The following is a 22,468-nucleotide window of genomic DNA, read 5'->3' as shown; positions in this document are numbered from 1 at the left end:
CTCTCTCTCTCTCTCTCTCTCTCTCTCTCTCTCTCTCTCTCTCTCTCTCTCTCTCCTCTCTCTCAGAAGCATTCTCTAAGTTCTCACTCTCCTAAGTGAGGGTGTGAAGTCGACTGGCATCAGAGTCTGGTGGATTCTGCCAACAAAAAGTCTTGAGCATCACAGAAAACTCAACCAAAGTGGAATTAAAGGAACAATGAAAGAAAATTGATATCATTAGAGTCACAAAGATCCTGTTTCATAGTCTCAACCCAAATCAACATGGCTGAGTGAAGTCAATGTCACAACAAGTGTTGCCTATGGAACCTTCTACCTGTTGGAACCTGAGAATACACTAGTGGCTTACTAGCCTGGGGGAGGAAATGGATGCCCATCTACATATTTCAGCTTATAATAGTGTTTCTTATTAGATTGTTTTGTGAAAATACTCTGAAGTGTGCCTTGGGAAAACTGAGAAATGACAGAAAGGGAAATAAAGTATACATCATCCCCTCTAACTTCATACAGCAAGTACATTTCAATACCTATCTGTAGAGATGACACAATCCTGCATTCATATGTGATTGTTTGGAGACAACCCATACAATTATGTTGAAGTAGAGCTTTGAAAACATGGACTCTCCAACCAGATAGCTACAATAGAACTTACTATATAAAACCTAATGGCAAAATATTGTATCTATAACAGACACACTTATATTAAAATTATATCAACAATCTAAGGGAGAGTGCTCCAAGAATTCAAAGAAGCAGCAAGACTTGATAAAAAATTATCCAGAGGCAGGGTAGAGAATTATAGGGGATATGTTGGCTATTCTTGGTTGTCAAATAGACTACATATAGAATTGATCAAAAATTTAAAAATTAAATAAAATTTTAAAAAGTTAAAATTAAAGTATTCAAGCTTCTGGGCACAGCTGTGAGGAATTTGTCTCCATTAAATAGTTTGAGATGGGAAGACCCACCCTAGATCTAGGCCACACCTTCTGGTCTGTCTAATGGACAGGAAAGAAGGAAGCCCTTGATCTTTGCCTGCTTGCCCTCACTCTTACTGGCAAGTTCATTCCCTCACAGTTATTAGAATCTACTTCTTTTGTATTCTAGTGTATACCTAATCCCATCTGAGATACAGAGCCTCATGGTCTAAACAACCATTGTTGGGTTATTTGGAGCACAACCTGTAAGTCACTCTAATGAATACCATGTAAATATAAAGATGAATAATTGATAATAGATGATAGATAGATCAATAGATAGATATGTGATAGATAAACAGACAGGTAGATAGATAGATAGATAGATAGATAGATAGATAGATAGATAGATAGATAGATATATAGATAGATGATAGATGGATTATATTAGATGATAGAGTATATAGATAGATGATATAGATGTAAAAATACAGTCTTTTCTATCCCTGTTATGAAACACTGAAATGGAGACCTTTGTATTTATTATAAACCTCTGGCACTATGGCTGGGCAGATTATGATCTATTATAACCTGACACTGCTGGCCTGGCCTAATTCCCAGCTACATGGCCTATTATCCACCATCTTAGTCTTTCTCTGACACCTCTTCTTCATTTGTGTCTTGATAGTGACTTTGTCCCCATCAGCAACCCTCCCCAATTCTGAGGACACGGAAGTCTTGCCTTTTGCTCTCCTACCCAGCTATAAGCTATTCAGCTCTTTATTTAATCAATCAGAAGGTGATAGGGAACAATGTTTTACAAAATGCCAAGTCATACTAAAATGCAGACTGCAGCCAGATCTCCGTGTACAGAAATATCAGCATATGAATACACAGTATAGATAGATAGATAGATAGATAGATAGATAGATAGATAGATAGATAGGATCTGTCGTTTCTCCAGAGAATCCTGACTAATACAAGGGAAGACCACAGCTGTGCAATGCTTGAGGGTCTGCTTTCTATTTCCAGTATACAGGAAAGGGTAGAGTGTGGCTCTGTGAATCCGTACACTCGTACTATGAGAAACAGAAACAAGAGGATCACTGGAGCTTGCTGGATGCTACCTCATCTTCAAACTCAGGAGACCAACCCTGTCTCAGAGTAATAAGGTAGAAAATGATATAAGGACACCTAACTTCCTCCTCTGTGCTCTACTTATGTGCAAACATGCAAGAACAACACACACACGCATGCATGCACACACCTATATGCACTCACATGCACATATGTGCCCACACATGCATGCATGCACACACAAGCATGCACACATGTGCACATATATGCACACACACACAAACACACACATACATGCATGTGCATTTTCCACTGAAGCCAAATGATTTAGTCAATGTAATCATGGCTTGTGTTCATTGTATGTTGGCTTTTCCTATAGGTACATATAGATCACTTTCTCCGCTGAGCTACAAGAGGTTTCATTAGTCTATGTCCTGTAGTCATGTTAGATTCAGCCTTCTAAAGCTGACTGACTTTATTATCTCTCTGTAGTCTTCAATATAACTGATTGCTAGCAAGACTTTTCTCCCTCCCAAAAAAAAAAAAAAAAAGTTTGCTAAAGCTATTCCTTGTCTAAGCTATCTCTATGTCTTTTCTTATCCTGGTAATCTATCACAACACCACCAGAAGTGACCAATGTGTATTTATTCATACCCTGCCAGCCCTAAAACCACCCAGGCACTGGAACATTATATATGACCAGAGTTACCATTTGTTTGTTTATTTTTCCCAAGCATAATTATTAAGTAAGTCCCTTCATTACCCAAAAACCCTCTAATTCTGAACATAATTTGTAACTGTTAAGGACATCTTTCACAAGCTGTTTTCCACTTCTTAGACTTCTCCCTATGGGGTGAGTACATTTACATCACCCCAAGCCACCTGCTTCTTGATAACCACGTGCCCTCCAGCCACCTATTGACCTTGAGCTTTCTCTGACCATGTCTTTGGTTCCTTTAACACACATGTGTATCCTTGGTCAGAGTGTCGGGGCAGAGAAAAACCATAGTAACTATAATTCTATAAAGTAACAGAAGACTAGACATAACCATAGACCTCAGAAGCACCAGTGAATCTTGCCTCAGCAAATTCAATATTGTATTCCTATAGCCTATCAAATTGGTCACATATTTCCATTTGTAAAGTAAATGATTAAAATCTCTTCTGTAATTAGTGCCTATGGTTTTACATGTGGTGCTAACACTGAAGACTAATCTGATTTTATACAGTGGTTGTGTTTATTAACTGATACATAAATAAGCACACAATTAAAATAAATAAATATTAACTCTGTTTATGAAATGAAATGGCCCATTTAAGTGATCGAATAGAAACCTACTTGTAGGGATTTCCTGTCTTCATTCAGGCTCAATATTGTATTCTTACTATGTTCTGTGAGGTATCTTACACACTGTCAACACTTCATCCAGCTCCAACTGGCAGTGATAATTAGCTTTTCCATTTGTGCTCATTAGCTGGGGCTAAGAGTCTATGTGCCACCAATGTACAATGACTCCTCTCATTTCCATATTTATAGGCCTGACAACTTCAAGAGTGTAGTATGTAATATTAATTGAACAAAGAGTTTAACTTTCATCTCTCTTGGAAAGGGTATCAATTTTAGGTAAAAATTAAAATCCACATCCTCTTGACCTAAAAAAAAGTATTGAAAACATACCTGACAAAGTCACTTAATATATGTACACTAATCAGCAACACATTGTTGAAATGTTTCTTCAGTTTGATGAGTACTTGGCTTAGAAGGGGCCAGAGGAATTGACGGTTGAGGCTTGCCTTAGCATGAACTTTCATTTTCTCTTTCAGTACTGCTATTTGCTGTCATCGAAGAGGAATGTGTATCATCATAGGGTCCCTACGCTGTTATAGAAGCTCCCACTGCTCAGCAAGTGCATCTGGGTGAGCACACACCTTCAGTCTGCCTGGCATGTCAGTGAGTCTCGATTTGAATTTCTTCTAAAGACCTTAATATTAAAAAGGCATTGCCTTTGTCTTTAAGATGAATGCTTGCCAAGCAGTGGTGGGGCACACCTTTAATCCCAGCACTTGGGAGGCAGAGGCAGGCAGATTTCTGAGTTAGAGGCCAGCTTGGTCTACAAAGTGAGTTCCAGGACAGCCAGGGCTACACAGAGAAACCATGACTCGAAAAAACAAAAAACAAAAACCAAAACAAACAAACAAAAAAAGAATGCTCAACATACTTAGTAGTCAGTTAAATGACTGACAACCTCTTGAAACATATTTTTCTGATATTCCATACACTTCAGTGTCTGCAACTTCAGACTCGACCACCTGTGAACAGAAGGCAATGTGTCTATGTACATATACAGACCTATTTCTCTTTTTTAACTAATCAATAGATCATAACAACAATTATTTACATAGGATTTTATTGTATTAAGTGCATTACACCTTCCAGAGATGACTTAAGGTATATAGAAGGTTATGTGTAGGGAATGTGCAAATATCATATTATTTTATGTGAGGTATTTGAGCATCTGTGCATTTTGTCCTCCATAAGATTCTTTTTAAAAATTAATTTATTTTTACACTCCATATTCCATTCCTCACCCCCCCCATCCACCCTCCAACTGCTCCACATCTCACACCCCCTCCTCACTACCCTGTCTCCATGTGGATGCTCCCACCTCCCACCCCATCTGACCTCTAAAAACCATCCTCCATAGTTAAATGTAATGAGACACTGATTACAAGAACTTTTTAGATGAGATGTGGATGGGCAAGCATAGCAATGATATATAGCCCATTATAATAATAATGTTGGAATTATAATGCATTAACTCAGGATCCAAGTCTAGCAATACTAACAAGGATTACCAATTATTAAACAGTAATGGTAATAATAGTCATGCTATCAATAACTCAGTAATTTGTATGAGCCAACAGATAGTACCTCAGGGTGTCAACAAAGATTTCCTAAATACATTTGTAGGGGGAAGTAAAGAACATCAAGATGACTTGAGGAGGCAAAAAGAAAGATGTTCTGGGAAAAAGAAAATACTCACAAAGAAGGATGTGTCAGGAAGGAAGTATACATCCAGGGTGTTAACTCTTTAGTCACCAAACTACAAATCTCAGTGTGGAAGAACGAAAACATTTACATCCATAAAACGAAGCAGAGAGCAGATTATAGTATGCCTAGAATCTCCCAATAAAGCAATGTGGAATGTTGAGTTTTACTCATGCAATACAATGTTCAGTCTTGTGTTTTGCTGTAGAGTGCTTCATCTGAGAGCTAAAATGAAATGGGTCACAGGATTAGCCTAGCCCAAGTTCAGCAATACTTCGGTGGCCTGCCATGAATTGGCAGGCCTATGAGAGATGATGAAGTAAAAGAAATAGGAGTTGGAGTTAATTCATTGTGGTGGCAGTACACACTCCTGAAAAAACAAAGAACTTAAATCCACCCTAAGTCAACATCTAGTTCTGTGCTTTTGTTAAGAGAGTGAGATTTAGATCCCTTTATTCCCAAAGATAACTGAGAAGAAACCAGTGCTAGAGGATGCATTCTATAAATCACACTGATTGTGAGACACACAGGAGAAATGTAAGTGGTCTTGTGAGCAATCACTTTGTAGCAGCTTTGGTTATGATGTAAGAGCTGGACTAGAAACCAAAGTATAGGCTTCAATATTCCTAGGTAAAACTATGCAACTTGATGTGATCAACTGAAAAAATTACATACAACTAAGAAAAGACAAAATCATAGATCAAACTGTATGAAAAGTGCCATATAATAGGAATTTATAATGTCATATACTAGGAATATATAGGGAAGCAATACAGGAAAGAATGTTGAATATACATAAGCAAAAAGGTGGTATAGAATCAAGAGGGTATTAAATTTCACAAATTTCAAAGTGAAAGACCACTTTAAACAGATGGAAATGTTTTTAGGCACAGAAAGGTTAACCAAGGTGAACTCCTGGAAGTAACTACTGGGTTTTATAACAAGTTCATAGAAGATTGGGGGAGATATGACATTCCATGAAGATGTAGAATAGAAGTCAAATTTCAGTTCAAGGGTAAAGAAAATAGATCAGGAAATGAGCTCCTTTGAGATGCTTGGTGGGGAAGGAAAGGTGAAAACAGCCTATGATCTAGAGAGGAAATGAAACCTAAGGAGAGTATCTTGTATTAAGGTGGAGATGCTGGACATAGGTGCCACCTGTTGAAGAGAAAGGTGGCCAGAGAATGAAAAATATAAATGATAGATTGGGTTCTACAGGCATGAGAGAGGATGAGAGCCAGAAAAACTATCCCTGAGTAGGAATGCCCCATCAAACAAGTAAGAAAAAAAAAAGAAGAGGAGGATAAATGAGTATAAAGTGGAAGAAATTGAGAGAATTCCCACTATGTTCCCACTACATCTTTGGGTGTTTTTGTTGTTGTTGTTTTGTTTTGTTTTGTTTTTAATCTGTACCTAGGATCAAGAGTTCATAGCATAAAGAATTGGATTAAATCAATTATAAAACATCACATGCTGGAAAAGGACGATAAACTTATCTAGATAATAGAAGGGTTGTCAGGTAACCCAGGAGACCTGCCTTGGATGGATAGAGTCAACTGATAGAGGCATGTATATGTGCACTTCAATGGCTTCTCCAATAGTACTCAAGCTGGATCTTGACACTGAGAAACCAGACTGCTAAAGTGTTGAGCAGGTGCCACAAGAGAACACTGGGTCACATCGTTTATTAGCTTTTGTTTAGACCATCACATGAAATGCATCCTTAGCTGATGAGGACACAGAATAAGGATATCACCCATGGAGATTTCTGAATGTCAATGTCTCCAAGCTTACAAGCTGAGTTAGAAAACTGGTCCAAGCCATTGAATGAAAGCTCTGCTCTCTCCACTGTAATTCCATGCTCCTGTGAGGGACATGGTACTCAAACAAACAAAGAAAAGCTAAATGACGTGCCCACATTACAACCACAACTATACCACCTCGGTTTCCCATAAAACAAACAAATGAACTGGTACTCCAACCCAGAGCTCATATATCATAGGTACTCAGAACAGTGCCAGCTCCAGGAAAAGCCCATTTACAACATACAATAAAAATGAGGGTATATCTTGGGGTATCACTGCTTTTCCAGCAGGGCAGATTTGAAGAGGTTCTATGTGAGACAAGTGGGAAGCAGTCTCTAGTGAGGGTGCTATGAGGTTTTACAGTTGAATCACACCCTCATTAATGAAGGCCTTGGGATGAAATCTGCTCTCTAAACACCAGAAAGCAAGCAAAATATTATTTTATGATAAGGCATACAATCACATCAATGAATTTGGAAGATCTTGACAAGACCATTTAAATTCCCATTGCTAGGTAGAAAATTCAACAAAGAAAGAGTGCAGCCATTCGCCCTTTGTATCTCAGTCCCCCAATAAAATCTTGAGTATTTCTCAATGTTCTGAGTTTAACCAGTTCCAAAGAATTATAAGCCTTGCTTCCAGAACCCTTTGGAAGGGTGGGTCCACATATGCATGCAATGCTTACATGAAAAAAAAATAGGAAATGATAGAACTTTCTTTAGGGACACCTAAGATAAGCCCCCTTTCTCTCCAGAGACCTTCTTTTCTCTCTTCCCTAATCCTTGTACCACTCAAAGGAGGCTAGTCAGAGGTGTCCCTCAGTGGTCCTGTTATCCTCCTACTCAAGGGTATGCATACTCCACTGAAAGCCTGTTAAGCTGATTCATCAGAATGGGCTTGAACAATGAAAAGTGTGCAAGTCCAATTGTTACCCTGTTGAATTCAGTGGGAATCAATGCCATATAAAAATCTAAGTTATCACCAATCCAAGGCCGTGCTATATGCCTAGTGCACAGCTTATTAACAAGTTTGCTACCCAAACACTACTGCACACATTAAAGAAAACAATCTACTGTTTATTCTGAAGACAGTAAGTGTAACAGGACTTAGTAATTCCAGGCCTTGGTAGACCCCAGAACTCAGCACAACAGACTTCTTGATAGAAATAACATTCAGTCCATAAAGCTCACCATGTAGACAGTATCATCTGCCAAAACGAAATCAAAGAGCTAATCCATCAAAGTCCATTTTTGTGGGAAAATCTCTAAATGTACTAACCTCACTTTTCAGCTTCTGCAGTTCTGCTTCTGGCTGACTGTTCTTTGTAACTGAAGCATGTCAACCCTGGATGTGATTTTTGTGCTTAAAAGCTCACCCTGGTAAAGGCTCAGGGCTGTGCTGGAACTTACAACTGTCTATAAAGAAATTTATGGCATCAGGTCGGCCTTTGGTTTCTGCAACTTTAAAAATCAATTAAAATGTTTGTTTAACCATATTTTCTAGTTGGCCTCATGGGTTCTATGTTCCTTAAAAGGGGATAATCAAGAGCAATTGATTCTGTGATAAGAAAATTCTATCTCTACTAAATTAAATAACAAAACAGACTGACATAATGAATTATTTCATGTAAGGTAGGGTGAGAAATCCATTTAAGCCAGTTAAAGAATTGGTTTTGCATTCTGAAGTAATGGAGACCCAGGTTGTTGTAGCTGCCGGGGCACATGCTTGCTGACCAAGTGTGACTAGAACAAAGTGAGAGATGCACTGCATACACACACAATACATGATGGATTTCTGAAGCCTAGAAGTAAATAAGAAGCTAATCTTTCTCATTAATTATGATCACATTGATTCTACATCAAAATGATTATATTTGGACTATTAAGTTAAATTAGAACATAGAGCTAGCTCTTCTTTGGGGCTCACGTGTATTTGCTGAAGAGTGCTACCTTGAATCCAAAGTCTACTACATAAAAATTACAGGACAAAGAAATTGTTAGAAGACCACAAATAGAATCCAGCAGCCAGGTTCAAGAGGAAAAACATTCTCTAACAGTGTTATATAGAGGCTGAGCCACAGACTAACATTTATCTACTATTGTACATCCATAGCAGCATTGGGAGCAGACTTAAAAATTAAAGCCCTTCCTCAATGAATTAACCACAGGGATTGTATATTCTTTGTCTTAGTGAGGGTTTCCATTGCTGTGAGGAGACACCATAAACATGGCAACTCTTATGAAGAAAAATATTTAGCTGGGGCTTACAGTACTGAGGCTTAGTCCATTATCATCATAGCAGGAAACATGGCAGTGTCCAGGCAGAAATGCTGGAGAAGGACCTGAGAATTCTACATCTGGGCCTGAAGGCAGTCATGAGGAGAATGTGTCACACTAGGCAGAGCTTGAACATAAGAAACTTCAAAGCCTGACCCCACAATGACACACTTCCTCCAACAAGGCTACACCTCCTAATAATGCCACTTCTATGGGCTAAGCAGTCAAACACATGAGTCTATCAGAACCATACCCATTCAAACCACCACATTCACTTCATCTCCTTTCACCATTTTATTTGCTATAGTATTTTGAGACCCAAACTAGGTATCATGACATAAATTCAAGGGGAATATTTGAAGATTTTTATTATATTGCTCCTAGTTCTTGGCCATTGTATATGGAATTGACTGCATGGGTAGAAACTTTTATTTAACATATCCAACTGAATCATATAAAGGCTTTTTATCTTTGAAGAATACAGAGATTCTGGAGCCAACAGATATCAATAGCAAGTGTCTGCCACTTTGAAGTGGCTGGGATTCCGATCTCAGGTGGTTTGGACATTTTTGAAGGTGAAAACGTACAAAAATGAAACTGGGCTTCCTGCTTATATTTTGTTAAAAAGAAATACCTTCCCAAGTTCAATATAGAATCCAACTGGTTCAAAAGTAATGCTGCCTTCTGTTTGGCTATTGCTTGTAATTCATTTTACATAACATAACTCTTGGTTTCTAAGACAAACTGAATTCTGAATGAGTCAAAGGCACGGACTCTGAGACCAGTCAACCGCAACATACTAGGGGCCAGATAAGGTGAACTATCTTTCTAGGCCAAGCTCAAGGTGGGGAAATCTTGACTTGCATTGCCCTGGAAAAATTTATGTGAAAACAAGGGTGTTAGAGAAAGTGTGTAAAAGGCAAACTGTGGAGGAAGCAGGCACAGCCTGCTGAAAGAGGCCCCAGAGGTTACTCAGCATATCCCTGGATGCAGTGTGATCTGTAGTCAGACTCAGCCCTCAGATCAGAGGCCACACATTTTCAGCCCCAATGCTGAGGGTGCTTATAATACAGCTACAGAGAAGGAATGATTATTCCCAGAGTTTCTTACGGTTTTAATCTTCTACATTTCTCTGCTGCTGAGTTACAAAGTACACCTTTCAGCAAAAATCTAAAAATGTTTCACTCACACCTGGTAAGGACATTTATTTTCTCTAAAGCAGCCACCAGGATAAGTGGCATTAGTATTGAAAGGGCGATGTCCTAGAGTATTGTAGGAGTGTTAAGAATGGCTCTGTCTGGGGACAGGGCTAGAATACAATAGGGAAAGCCCTAAGTGCAAACTCCTCCCTCTGACCCTTGCCTTCCATGTTTATAAAGAGAAGAAGCCAGGCAGAGAAAGGTGTCACTATAATGCCCGAGTTGGTGAGGCAGGGACAGGGGATACCTGAAACTCTTGAGCCTAGTCTATGAAACAAGCGACCCTGTGTCAAAAAAAATAAAGTACAAACATTAGAGAAAGATGCCCAACACTAACTACTGGCCTCCACACACTCCCATGCACACACATGCACACATACCAACAAGTATGCACATAAATACCTACATGTAAAACTGGATTTTTCTCTATAAAATTTTTTGAGACTATTTTTAGAATAAATATTTACTTGTATTTCATCCATTATATTAATTTAAAACTATGAGAAGATGTTGTCAAAATGTGTATGGGTTTGCAGCAACCTTGTAGATTGTTGGTGACAATGTTGGAAAAAATATTTACCAGCTGTGCAATTTGTACACTATAGAAATCAACATTGCTAAACATAGAACCACCATATCAGCCAGTTATATACTCAAAAGTACATACTCTAGGAACTCCAAATCAGTATACATAGGGAGATTTGCACGTACATATCTTACATATTTAATGTGATAGTATTCATAATAATGGATTTACAGAGTCAAAGTGTCCATCAATAGTTGAATGAATACTCTAGCTGGCCTTCCTTCTTGTTCATATTTGAAGCAGGCTTTCACTGTAGAACTTGATACCACACTCAACATTCTGTGCACTGAAATTTTCACAGGTATAGAAGAGCTAACTGAAGCGGAAAATATTCAAGTTCAGCTATAACCCAAGTCTCCTCACCATTCTTTGAAGCCAGAAGCAAATGAAGGGCTCAACCTTTCAAGAACAAGCGTTTCCAGGCATGACAGCACATGCCTGTAATTATTGTACATGGAAGAAGAGATAAGAAGTCCCAGAGTTCAAAGCCATCCTTGGTTACATAATGAGGTTGAAATCAGCCGGTACTCGTGAGATAACACCTTAACAAACAAAGACAATAAGCTGTGTTGCCAATGCCTTCTCATTCCCAGAGTGTTCCAATTCAAACAGCATATAACCCAAAAGCTGGAGCCTTTATGCCAGATCAACAGATGTTTAATGCTTGCTTCAAAACAGTGTCAATCCCAAATGGCATTTTGTCATGCATTTTGCCTCAAGGTGCTTGCATTCTATGATAGAGTCCTCTGCCTCTTCCAGTTGCCTCCAGATCAGGGAAATCAGATTCTCTGCTAGTTTCTCCTAAAAGGGAATGTAAATGGCCAACTTCCTTTGTGTAGCAGGTTCTGAATAAATGATACCGCTTCTCACTTGGATTCTTGTTTTTATATCACTGGTTCTCATTTGCTTCCACAAGAAGCTCACTCAGATACACGGTAGACTTTGTTAGTTCAGCATAACACCGAAGAATGTTTATTTTTTCATACTCCATTACCTTAATGTTTAGATCTGTGTTATCTGGAGAAAAGACACTGATACCAGGATTGTGGCAGAGGAGACTCTGTGAGGGCATTTCATCAAACTGTGGAAGTGAAGCCTAGACCATGTTGATCCTAAGATGTTGGAGATACTGTAAACACAGGATATATGCCAAAGAGAGCTACAGACAAGAAGTATAACTTGCCCAAAAGAGAGAAGTGTGTGTGGCCAACAAATCTGGGAGGGAAGACACATCTTAGCTGTTTTAGTTACTTTTCCATTTCTGTAAAGAGATATCATGATCAAGGCTGTTATAGAAGAAAGAGTTTATTGAGGCTCACAGTTTCAGAGGGTGAGATCATGACAATTGTAGAGAAGATGGCAGCAGGCAGGCAGACATGAAACTGGAACAGTAACTGAGAGCTCACATCATAATTCCTAAGGATTGAGAGCAGCAAAGAGTGCCAGCATGGCTTTTCAAAACACCCAAAGCCCACCCATAGTGAAACACTGCCTCCAACAAAGTCAGATGTCCTAAATCTTCCCCAAACACTTTCATCAACTGAGAACCAAATATATGAAATCATGAGGGCTTCTCAAATCGCCACATTCCAACCCTTGGCCCCCACACTTCTGAGGTCATATTACAGTGCAAAATGCTTTTAATCCAACTTTAAAACTCCCCACTGTCTTTCAGTCTCAACGCTGTTCAAGAGGTCAAGAACCAAAACTTAAGATATTCAAGGCAATCTCTTAATTGTAACTCTGTAAAATCAAACTCCAATGTCAATTACATATTTCCAGTACATAATGGAAGAAAATGTACATTTCTTTGGACATGGCAAGGAAATGCTGAACCAAAGCAGAAGTGAACCCCAGGAAGAGAAGCTCCAGTTCTGTGGCTCTGTGTCCAATGTCAAGGTGTTTGGATGCCTCTTCCCTCCCAGATTTGTTGGCCATATCTCTCTGTCTCTCTGTCTCTGTCTGTTTCTCTGTCTGTCTCTGTCTGTCTCTGTCTGTCTCTGTCTCTCTCTCTGTCTCTCTCTCTGTCTCTCTCTGTCTCTCTGTCTCTCTCTCTGTCTCTCTCTCTCTCTGTCTCTCTCTCTGTCTCTCTCTGTCTCTCTGTCTCTGTCTCTGTCTCTCTCTCTCTCTCTCTCTCTCTCTCTCTCTCTCTCTCTCTCTCTCTCTCTCAGACTGGTTCCACTTCTTGTCTGTATCTCTTTGGCATATTTCCTATGGTTATAACATCTCCAGCATCATAGGATCGCCAACATGATCCAGGCTTCACTTCCTCAGTTTGATGAAATGGCCTCACTGGGACTCCTCTGTCATGATCCTGGTATCAAGAAAGCTTGTGGTTTGTGGATTGTACTTTGTGTATTCGGATCTTCTGGGCTAATATCCAGTTATCAGAGAGTGCATACCATGTGTGTTCTTTTGTGATTGGGTTACCTCACTCAGGATGATATTCTCCAGATCCATTTCCCTAAGAATTTCATAAATTCATTGGTTTTAATAGCTGAGTAGCACTCCATTGTGTAGATGTACCACATTTTCTGTATCCATTCCTCTGTTGAGGGACATCTGGGTTGTTTCCAGTTTCTGGCTATTATAAATAAGGCTACTATGAACATAGTGGAACATATGTCCTTATTACATGTTGGAGCATCTTCTGGGTATATGCCCAGGAGTGGTATAGCTGGGTCCTCTGGTAGTACTATGTCTAATTTCCGGAGGAACCACCAAACTGAATTCTAGAGTGGTTGTACCAGCTTGCAAGTCCACCAGCAATGAAGGAGTGTTCCTTTTTCTCCACAACCTTTCCAGCATCTGCTGTCACCTGAGTTTTTTATCCTAGCCATTCTGACTGGTGTGAGGTGGAATCTCAGGGTTTTTTTTGATTTGCATTTCCCTGATGACAAAGGATGTTGACCATTTCTTTAGGTGCTTCTCAGCCATTTGGTATTCATCAGTTGAGAATTCTTTGTTTAGCTCTGTACCCCATTTTTAATAGGATTATTTGGTTCTCTGGAGTCTAACTTCTTGACTTCTTTGTATATATTGAATATTAGCCCTCTATCAGATATAGGATTGATAAAGATCTTTTCCCAATTTGTTGGTTGCCATTTTGTCCTATTGACAGTGTCTCTTGCCTTACAGAAGCTTTGCAACTTTATGTGGTCTCATTTGTCAATTCTTGATCTTAGAGCATAAACTATTGGCATTCTCCTCAGGAAATTTTGCCCTGTGCCCATGTGCTCAAGGCTCTTCCCCACTTTCTTTTCTATTAGTTTCACTGTATGTGGTTTTTTGTGGAGGTCCTTGATCCACTTGGGCTTGAGCTTTGTACAAGGAGATAGGAATGGATCGATTTGCATTCTTCTACATGCTAACCAACAGTTGAGCCAGCGCCATTTGTTGAAAATGCTGTCTTTTTTCCACTGTTTTGTTTTTGGTTTTGTTCTTTATTTTATTTTATTTTATTTTTCTGTTTTTCAGAGGGGAAACTAGGAAAGGAGATGTCATATGACATGTAAATAAAGAAAATATCTAATTAAAAAAAAATCAAGAAAGCTTCCATAACCCATTTACTCCTATATCATTCATGTCTCTAAAGCAAAAACCATGTGGCCAAAGCCATATTGCCTGGTTGAGATGGAACCTGGTCCTCTCCTTGCATTACATTTGCATAGCTCTGATTTGTTGTTGCTCTTTAAGAACAGATCTTCCCTTAGCCCTTTACACAGACTGCATGATTAGCTAGGTAGGTCTTACTCTGAGGCCACTACTCTCTTTTTTCCATTTCACATCAGACCTTGTCTTATCTTTTTCAGTACAAAGCAAGGTTCCCAATAACAAATTTCTTGGTGTTCATTTTCTCCTCAAACTGCTACATTTTTTTTGCCCCATTTTCTCTTTTTTTACTCTGGGTCTGCATAAGAGCAGTCACTGATAAAATGGAAGACAACCAATATTAGGATATCTCTAAATCTCCTCTGCCAAAAAAAGGAGCATAAAAGTTTAGTCTCTTTTTTTTAATCATGTCAAATCAATGTAATCCTTCAAATTAAGAGGTGCAAAATTAGGAGACCATGTAGTCTCCTGAACTTATATGAAAATAAAAGGAAGAAAGGAAGAAAGAAAGAAAGAAAGAAAGAAAGAAGGAAGGAAGGAAAGAAAGAAAGAGAAAGAAAGAAAGAAATGCAGCATCTGTGAGATAAATGAATTAGAGGACCTTTCCTGGGTTGTCCACATTGAACACTCTTTTCTATGTCCAGAGGTCAGTTCTTTAGATGTGATTTTTAGAGTCTCTTTGTCAGCATGTTTTGACATGAGCTAATGAAGAGCTGCAACATTAGACACGTATCTTACAGCTAGAAAATGGATTAATTTCTCTCCAGTTTTCTGATGGTACAACTTTCTCTGCACTCATTCAGCTCCCCTAAGAAGACTCACATCTACTTTCAGTTGTAGGGGAAAGGCAAGTCTCTCTCTCTGTTGCTCTCTGAGTCTCTCTGCTCCCCCCACCCCCAGCCATTTCTGCCTCTCTGTTGCTCTCTGAGTCTCTCTGTCCTCCCCCAGCCCCTCCATCTCTGTAGCTCATATTCAAACTCATGATCCGCTGCAGCATTTTCTCTGTCCAACATTAGGGCAGTGACAGGCCTGTGATTGGACAGGAATAAGAGGTGGAGCTAAAGTTGGAGAAGGAAAAAGATCAGCAGCAGAGATCTTCATCGCGGAGTCAGAGGATGATGAAGAGTCAGATATCGAGTGGTTATACAACCAAGCAAATGTTTTTACAAAAGACATTAATTGGGTTATAGTATTGTCTTTATTATTTGGTTCAGAAATTATTGTATTGGCATCTTGTAAATTGTGATCTTATTATATAAACTTGATTGGATATTAAGGCCTTAAGAGTCATGTTTTGATAGAGGGAGGTTTGAGATGTATAAATTTGTAGGGTCTTGCTCCTGTTGCTTTGCCATTTGTGCCTGCACACCACTGGCTTTCAGTGCAGATACAGCTCTCTGTGCTGACGACGGACTGTTGAAGTCCACAAAGCCATAGCCTTTGCACTTGTTTGTGGTCTTGTCCAGTATGGCCTTAGTGGAGACAATCTTGCCATACGGCTGACAGAGCTTGACAAGGTCCTGGTCAGTGGTACCAGGCTGCAGGCCTCAGATATACAAGTTCGTTTTGCTCAGCTGGTCGCTCCCGCCACTCCCACCGCTGCTGCTGTTGGGAGTGCTGTCCCTTGGACTCGGGGGTGCCATTTGCTGAGCCACATATAGCTTCTTGTTGTTCTTGTTATAGCCAAAAGTCGAAATCCCAGGCCTGGAAGTCACTGATAGCAGCATTTTTTCTTTACTGTTACGGTCTCACAGTGCAGTCCTGGCTGGCTGACAATGTAGACCAGGCTGGCTTTGAACTCACAGAGACCCTTCCCACTCTGAGTGTACCACCATGCCTAGCTAATTGTTTTTGTTTGTTTTAAACATCTTTTCCACATTGTTTTCTCCTTTCCATTTAGCTGAGCCCGCCTACTTTGCCTTTTTACAACTTTTAATTTTATGAATTTGATTTAAGTTTCATGTGGAATTGGGGGAAGGGAGAGCAACCCACAGGGAGATTAGTGTGGTCAGTGGAGGTGGCTTTCCCTCTGCCCTCCTGTCCTAGGAGAGATTAGACTTTGACTTCAGAAAACAGACATGTGACAACCATGCAGCCTTGGAAGCCACCTTCAACCAAATCTGGTGGCAAGTGCGACCGAGAAGTGTCATCCAGCTTGAGCTTTCTGGGACACCTGTCCTGCCTCCTGGAGGGTCTTGGTCTTCACCCTGCCCCAAGTTTCACAGCCCCCTCTGGAAGTTCCACCCTCCACTTTATCTGGAGGTTGTTTTGTCCTCGAGAGAGGCTGCTGTCCTATCCATCATCCTTGATTGTCAAGCTTGAGGAATATCATGAGTGCTTGGCAACTAGTTGTTGCAGACTAAGGATAGTCCTGAACTCCCGACAATACAGAACCTGATCCCACTTCTCCACCCCTTACTCCCTGGCAGTTATTTGGTGTAGACTAAACCCCAGTCCAGCCCCAACATGGAGCCAGTGATGTTCATGTAAAAAAAAAAAAAAAAAAAAAAAAGAGTCATGTTTTACTTACTGAGTCTTAGGCGCTATCTAGATGAATGATTGCGGGCTGTGTAAAGAGTTGCATGTGAGTGTGATGTTGTAAATAGCTAGGAGAAAATCACAAGAGCCCGCCGGGACATGGTGATTTCTGGACTGCACCGGTTCAAGAATGTGGCCCTGTGGGAAATGGAGTTTGCAGGGTGGATTCATTTTTTTTTATATAACTCCCACAACAATGATACCTTATATTTAGCCAGCTCCCTTGCCTTGAGACGATTATTGTTTCTTTAATCTTTCTTTTATCTTGTTTACATCTCTAAAGCCAATCTTCTCATTAAAATTTCTTTGTTGAAGATGTTTCATCCCAGTGCTCAGGAAACAGAAGCAGGTGGATATCTGAGTTTGAGGCCCGCCTTTTCTACAAAGTTGGTTCCAGGACTACTAGAACTATGTGGAGAAATTCTATCTTGAAAAATAAGTTTCTTTGTTGAAAGATTTCAGATTCAAATGATGTTTTCTACTGGGAAGGACTTCATTTAATTAGACAGACAAAAATCAAAAACAACAACAACAAAAAATACCTCAAGTCACTTACAATTGATTGTAGAACATATTTGATAGTATCTTCATATCATATCATGTTATTTTTATGTTACAGAAATCCACAGTTTTGAACATAAAGTGAATCCAATTATCTTTTAATACAATAGCTTTTTAAAAATTCCATTTAATTACCTTCTCATGATTTGTTCCTACTTAGACCAAGCTCCCAGAAATCCATCTTCCAGACAAATCCAGAGTACCTGAAGAGAGTCAGCTGTGAGGCTGATAAATCTCTAGGTTGGTAATAATTAAATTCTTTGATTTAAAAGATTTCTCAGGAGACAACTTGCTGTGCTTTATATTTATGGTGTGAACATAAATATAAAACATCCCATTTTGGCTGTTTTAGGTTTATGGGCTGATGAATGATATTAATAGCAACTAGAAAGCAATATCTGTTTTTGCGTTATCCACAGTACTCTTTGAATCGCCTTGAAAGATGAAAACCCTGAAATCAATTTTTGTACCTGAAAAATCACTGTGTTATTAGGGTCAAAAATTTTTCATCTCTTGGTAGTTTAGCTTCTCAATCAATACAGAGTTATTTATTCATACATAGTGTTTCCAAAATAGCTAAGAGCCTGAGAATTTGTGCAGAATGTGAAGGAGTTCTCCTGTTAATAGCAGTGGTGGAAACATGCTTTCTGGGTGAGGCTGCATTCCTCTGCTTGGCCAGCAAATTGCTATTACTTTATATATGCTCTTAGTAGGTTTGTGTGTGCTAGAGTAAAGCTACAGATTTATTTACACTGAAGTAACAATGTTCCTAGTGCTCTTCCTTTTTTTCTTTCTTACACACACACACACACACACACACACATGTATGTATATATATACATACATATATGTGTGTATACATATATACATACATACTGTGGTCTTGATACATACATTTAATGTGATAAAATTAAAGTGATTTCTCATTTTAACCCAATTAATGCAAATATCTGTCCTTCTGGGAATAGTTCTCAGAATTCTTTATCTATTCACCTCTTCTCATTTACTTAACAATATGTTTTCTGAGTTAATGATGCTATAGATCAAGATGATTGGAGGAAATTAAAAAGAATTAGACATAACTTAATAAAACAAAATATTCTTATGACCCAAGAAGTATGCCATCATGAAAGTAATAGAATTTGCTAAGATCTAAGACAGAATGTAGAAAGTTCCCCGGGAGTCATTACACATAAGCAAGTGTGGATATTTAGGTAATAGAGGACACTCATATGTACATTGGGGAAAATTAGCATTAGTGGCTGAGGTGGATTTGAAGAAATGGTGAGGATATCAAGAAGCCCGAAGCAAGGCTGGCTTTTCTCATGGTAATGTGACACATCACAGATGCTCCTTAAGGAGGTTAACTTGCAAATTCCTAATTCACAATGGTGTGAAAGTGATAAACATTCAGGAGAAGCAATACCTCATTTGTTAATTTTTTAAAACCTTTTCCCTGAAGAGAAAAATGATGGGCAGTGATTTTGTACCACAGCTCCCATCCAGCTACCACCAGTTTTGCACTGCCAATCTGTGATGATCAGTAAGTAAGTGAGGAGCTTTAAATTCCTATAGAGACATTCAATTCACTGTGAATGCGAGCCTTTTTCAAATCAAGGAGCATCCACATATCCAAAGCCTTTCCAGAAATCTCTGCTCACTACCCAAGAGGTAAAATGTTCTATGATGACAGATTGGTTTCTACAGGTATTGTGACATCATTTAAATAGTTATTTTAAAAACATCTTTATGAAATATTTACTTTAATGTTTATTAATAAAAATAATAGCAATAAAAGCTGAGTGTGGGCTTGAATAGATGCAATCTCAGCACTGGGGTAGTTGAGGCAGGAAGATCAAGAATTCAGTGCTAGCCTCAGCTATATAATGAGTTCTAGACTAGCTTTGGCTACATGAGATTCTGTCTAAACAAATAAACAAGGTCTCCCAAAGGCACAAATGAAAACAAGTGCTTTAGCATAGCCTACTGTAGTGGGCAGAAAAAAGATCATGCTTTATTCTCAGGCTAGTCTGTGACCTTGGGCCTGAAAAATGATGATGTGTTGTTTCCAAAGGGGACAACAGCTTCAGGGCTTTCAGTACCTGCAGGGGGCTCGCAGTGGGGCTTGCAGTGGGGCTCACAGTGACTGCAGTGGGGCTCACAGTGGCTGCAGTGGGGCTCACAGTGGCTGCAGTGGGGCTCACAGTGCTTGCAGTGGGGCTCACAGTGCTTGCAGTGGGGCTCACAATACTTGCAGCAGTGTTATTGCTACTTGCAGTGGGACTCAGTGCTTTCGGTGGGGCTTGCAGTACTTGCAGTGGTATCCACAATACTTGCAGTAGTGCTCATGGTAATTGCAGTGGTGCTCATAGTACTTGCAGTGGAACTTGCAGTGCCTGCAGTGAGGCCACAGTGGGGCCTTGCAGTGTGTGGTCTCACAGGACACTGTGATACAGTGTGTCGTTGATGGAGCTGTAGCCCTTGTTGCTTTTGTCTTTCATTTCTTTCTCCTTATTTTGGCCTTTGATACCTGGTCCTGAAGTGTGGAGAGATTATTTTTCAGGAAGAAAATATTTATCAGTTGTGTTTATCTTTACATAATGTCTTGAATTTGGGCATCTATTTTTCCGTAGGGTTGGGAATTTTTCTGCTACCATTTCATAGAACTTAAAGATTCTCTATATCTTTTGTTTCTTTCCCAGCTCCTTCCATCCCATGGAAAGATATGTTTTGTCTCTCTATTATTTCTCGTGGTTCTTGGACATTGTGGTCCTGCTCACTTTTCCCCTTATTTATATTTGAAGATAGTTTTTTCTCAACTGTGTGCTCCATCCCTGGTAGCCTTTCTTCGTGGCTATTGGTGATGCTTTCTCACTTAGATTTTCATTCCAAACTTTGGAATGCTTTTCAAAATATCAATTTTCTTGCAAACCATTTCTTCTATAGTAGTGAGTTATTCATCTGCCTTGCTGACTTTCTTCTCTGTTTTTATTTTCATTTCCTCTACATTGCTTGATTTTTACTCCAAGACTCAGATAAACTCCACCTGGTGTTTTACTTACTTGAGTATCTTTGAACTGGAATAGCTGAGGAGTCAGGCCTCCTTGCCTTATCATGTCTCTCGTGTAAGATCTTCATGCCTGCTTGCTTATTGTGGATCTACTTATTAAGCAGCCTACTCTCGAGACTGCAACTTGCAAAGCCACACAATGTGAAGTAAAATAACTGTTACAACAGTGATAACAATGAACTCTAAAAGATATAGAAAGGCTTTTAAAATCAAGTAAGTTCTAGTAATATGCCACCAATAACCATATACCAGGAAAACATGGGGAAAAAGTGTAGAGCGTGATGAAATTACTTAGGGTATGTATGAAAATTGTAAATGAGTGGAGAAAAGGGAGACTGGAAGAAGGAATTAGAGAAGCAATGTTAAATGAATAAAAATAAAATAGTATAAAAGAATGTCATGGATAGATAATACCAAAAAGCTAGAAAATATTTTAATCTTCAACAATAAAAATGTTTGCAAATAAAATTGACAAAAAAAGGAGAATATTAAGTCATAATAAAAAAGAATTAGGAAAAGAACACTCACTAATATAAAATATTCACAATCAGAAAGAGAAGAATGAAGGAGAAGAGAGTATAAATGTTTTAAATATGATAAAGAAACAATTCTGCTGAGGTGTAATATGGAGGGACAAAAAAGAAGCAAAAAGAAAAAAGGTGAGGTGTTTGCACAGCTTCTTTGTGGGCCCTTGAAAGCTGGAGACGTGTTTGTAATCATGAGAGCTCAGTTGAGCATGTGAGCGCCTGTCTTTCCTATGCCTCATTATGGTGTTGTATGTTTATATTATGGTTTCCTATGCCATGTATGTGTTGGGAAAATGTCTGCCAGCTTTACCTTTGCTTTAGTAGTTTTTCTTCTTGGCCTGTGAGGGACTTTGGCTTTCTAATTCTGTGGGCTGAGCAGGATCCCATCCTTGTAACACTCTCCAGGTTGTTCCCTCTAGGGTGGCTGCTATTCTACGTAAGGGGACATCCCGAGTAGTAGGGAGCATGGGGGAGCAGCCATGGCACTAAGATTTGTGTAAGCAGACAATTTATCTTCATAATTTGAAGATCTCCTAGATAATCACCCTGCTGTGGGCACGGCTGTGGGTGAGCAGTGGGTGGATCACTGACACTTCAGAGTTTCAGTTCTACAACAGTGATCAACACTTGGGTGACTCAAGAAGTGGTCCACTTCCTGTCCCCAATCTCAGGTGACTCAGGAAGCGATCCGCTTCCTGTCCTCAAGAACAGGGCTATAAAATTCTGGAATATTTTCAGTTGATATCTGCTCCAAACCAAGGGCAGGGTTACTTCACACTTTAGGCTTCACTTCCTGATTTAAGCATCTAGATACATGCACTTTCAGCTAGGGAGTGACTGGCCTTCTTGTCCCACAGTTACCCCCAGGTTGTTTCTCAACCTGGGGCACTGACAGACCAAACTCTGGGAGACCATCCCTGAATATTCTGTAGGCTTGTCTCCATGGAGTGCTCATTGCAAATTTTATCATTACTATACAGCTATTAAAATAGCATTGTATTTGTGATATTCACTTTCTGGTAATTTTCAAGTACTTCTCTTTTGAGAGTAGAAGCTAGAATTTACATTTTGATTTAGCATCTAAAATAGGTATAGGGTTCTAGTAAATGATATAGATTTTTGTTTTAGTAGTTTGGATCCTGAATAATAAAAGAAACAAGTTGTGGGAGAAAACAAATCCTCAGTGTCATCAATATGACTTTGAACAATAGCAGAAAAGTTCATGAAAAAAAGTTTCTCTCAGGAGGCTGCAAC

At 39.3% G+C, this 22,468-nt stretch overlaps 1 long non-coding RNA gene across 3 annotated transcripts in view; it reads left to right on the top strand.

Moving 5' to 3' along the window:
• The window catches only part of LOC116088879, a 49,636-nt gene extending 37,855 nt beyond the window's left edge, over window positions 1-11,781 (top strand). For all 3 annotated transcript variants that reach the window (XR_004118053.1, XR_004118054.1, XR_004118055.1), the window contains 4 exons: window positions 1,105-1,180; window positions 1,947-2,086; window positions 3,816-3,942; window positions 11,208-11,781. This is a non-coding gene — a long non-coding RNA (uncharacterized LOC116088879). The remainder of the gene's footprint in view (window positions 1-1,104; window positions 1,181-1,946; window positions 2,087-3,815; window positions 3,943-11,207) is intronic.
• Window positions 11,782-22,468: the final 10,687 nt, after the last annotated feature.

Source organism: Mastomys coucha, unplaced genomic scaffold (genome assembly GCF_008632895.1).
Source record: "Mastomys coucha isolate ucsf_1 unplaced genomic scaffold, UCSF_Mcou_1 pScaffold14, whole genome shotgun sequence".
Taxonomy (NCBI): Eukaryota; Metazoa; Chordata; class Mammalia; order Rodentia; family Muridae; genus Mastomys; species Mastomys coucha.
Note: the sequence above shows the minus strand (reverse complement) of the source record. Positions and strands in the feature narration are given on the sequence as shown.